Below are 2,846 nucleotides of genomic sequence, written 5' to 3' on the forward strand. Positions count from 1 at the left end.
ATTTCCTCAGGGTCAGCGCAGCTCATCCACAGAGCTTAGTATCTAAAACAAACAACATGAAACAAAAGTCTCTGTGTTGCAGGGAAGGTGCATAGAAGAGTGATCAGAGGCAGGTCAGAGTCAGACAAGCTCTGGTTCGCTTGTGTCTGGGCCACTATAAACGGAGTGCCCTAGACGGGCCTCTACTTTCTTATCTGGAAAACGGGAATACAAGGGCCCATCCCTTCACTATAGAACTCAGTGAATCAGATGTCAGGCACACCTGATCTGGCATGAATCGAGTGTCCCACGCCTCCTCTTTTTACTGCCTAAGAGGACCCTCAATGCTACCACGTTTGTGTGTCTGAACTGAGGTGAAACCCACATAAAGTAAAACTCATTGTTTTAAAGTATATAATTCAGGAGTGTTTAGTACATTTTACAATCTCGTACAATCATCACCTTTAGTTCCAAAACATTTTCATTGCCCTAAAATATAACTTCACACCCACTAAGTCACTCCTCATTGCCTCCTACCCCCAGTCATCACCATCTGCATTCTGTCTTTATGGATTTACCTATTCTGGGTATTTCATATAAGTGGAATCACACAATATATGACCCTCTGTGTCTGGCTTCTTTTACCTAGCATTGTGTTTTCCAAGTTCATCCATGTTGCAGCACGTTAGTACCTCACTCCTGAGGTAGTACCTCACTCCTTACGGCTGAATTAGATTTAATTGTGTGTAGGTATGCATGTGTATAGATAGGTAATGGACTACATATTCCACTATACATATATATACACATATACACATACATATATGTATTCTGTTGTGTGTGTGCATGTTTATGTATAATATGTATGTTCCATTGTTTGGACCTGTATATATAGATAAATGCACACACATGATCACACTCTGTTTACACACTCATTTCATCCACTAATGGACATTTGGGTTGTTTCCACCTTCTACTGTGAACAGTGATGCTATAAACATTCGGGTGCAGTTTTTCGCGTGGGCACGTGTTCTCAACTCCCCGGGGTAATACCTAAGAATGGATTTGCTGGGCTATATGGTAATTCTATGTTTCACTTAACTGTCTTCTACAACGGCTGCACCATTTTACATGCACACCAGCAACACACAAGGGTTCCAATTTCTCCATATCCTCGCCAACACTTGTTTGTTGCTCTTGTTTATCAAAGCCATCCTAGGAGGTATTAAGAAGGCTTTGGTTTGCATTTCTCCCATTTCCTGTGCTTGCTGCTGCTGCTGCTGCTGCTGCTGCTAAGTCACTTCAGTCGTGTCCAACTCTGTGCGACCCCATAGATGGCAGCCCACCAGGCTCCCCCGTGTCTGGGATTCTCTAGGCAAGAACACTGGAGTGGGTTGCCATTTCCTCCTTCAATGCATGGAAGTGAAAAGTGAAAGTGAAGTCGCTCAGCCGTGTCCAACTCTTAGCGACCCCATGGACTGCAGCCTACCAGGGTCCTCCGTCCATGGGATTTTCCAGGTGAGAGTACTGGAGTGGGGTGCTCCGGAGAACTACCTATTCAAGTCCTTTGCTCATTTTTAACTTGGGTTGTTAATCTTTGTGGTTGAGTCTTCTGTTGTCTTTGTGCAAAGGAACAGCCAACTCCAAAGCTGCCCAGGACTAGAGATCTGGTGGGGATGGGCCCCCCAGAAAGGCAGGGGCCGGGGAAGGACACAGCTGCTGGAGGCTCTGGAGAAGGCCCCAGGAGAGCAGAGACATGGCTAAAATGGCTTGGGGAGCAGGACCTGGGAGAAAGTATTAGAGAAGGACAAGAGAAGGAAGTCTGGGAGTGGCTTACGCCGTTTCGGGGCTTATTCTACTTGGAGAGGCTGAGGAGGTGATTTCAAGGAATCGTGGCCAGCTGGTTCCCATTTCCACAGCAGAGAAGGAAATGTGCACAGTGGGGAGCGGGTTAGGCTGAGCAGAAGGGAAATGCTTCCGGGCTGCAGAGCTTTTCAAGGCCCCTAAACGGGCAGAATCTGCTAACACCTGGCACAGAGCAAAGACCACCCATGGGGGAGACAGGACCCACTCAAGCAGCAGAGCCCTGACACAGTCTCTCAAGCTACTAGGCCCTGTGGAAACAGTCACCAAAGAGGTGGAAGCAGCCACGGTCACACAGGACCCGGCATTCATCTCAACACTGTGTGGCTTCTAGGTACCAAAGCGCACACACTGCGCCCAGCTGAGTGGACCACGTTTTCTGATCACCCTATGTGCGGAGGGAGCCCTGGCTTGCCTGTGAGCTGCTGGGGGAGCAGAAGCAAAGCAGACACTGTGCTTGACCCCAAGGGACAGACATGGAGGCCACTGGGGAAACCCCCCGCTCCAAACCAGCAAAGAACAGGCACCTCACAGAAAGGCCAGCAGGACAAAGTGACATGAGATGAGCCTCCAAGTTAGCAAGAAAGGGAGGAAGCGATGTAAGAGGGACCCAAGGGATTTCCCTGGTGGTCCAGTGGATAAGACTCTGCACTCCCAATCCAGGGGGCCCAGGTTCGATCCCCGGTCAGGGAACTAGATCCCACATGCTGCAACTAAGAGGTCACATGCCACAGCTAAAGACCCGGCATGCCACAACTAACAAATAAATCCCACATGCTGCAACAAAGGTCGAAGATCCCGCTAGCTCCAACTAAGATCAAATAAATAAATTAATTAAAATTAAAAAAAAAAAAGAGTACCTCTATATTTGGAGTCAGTAGACCTGGGTTCAATCTTAATACTGCTATTTACAACCTGTTGAATACTGGCAAATTCCTTAACTACTCGGAGCCATCTTTTTACTCATCTCTCAAAATGGGGATAAACCAGCTTCTCCAGTAATG

General features: G+C 47.6%; 1 non-coding gene across 1 annotated transcript; it reads left to right on the forward strand.

Annotated features, from left to right (window-relative positions):
* Positions 1-2,462: 2,462 nt before the first annotated feature.
* On the forward strand, positions 2,463-2,535 carry TRNAG-CCC (transfer RNA glycine (anticodon CCC)). The gene has a single exon. It is a non-coding gene; the product is annotated as a tRNA-Gly (tRNA).
* Positions 2,536-2,846: the final 311 nt, after the last annotated feature.

The sequence above is a fragment of the Bos javanicus genome, chromosome 14, assembly GCF_032452875.1.
Source record: "Bos javanicus breed banteng chromosome 14, ARS-OSU_banteng_1.0, whole genome shotgun sequence".
Lineage (NCBI taxonomy): Eukaryota > Metazoa > Chordata > Mammalia > Artiodactyla > Bovidae > Bos > Bos javanicus.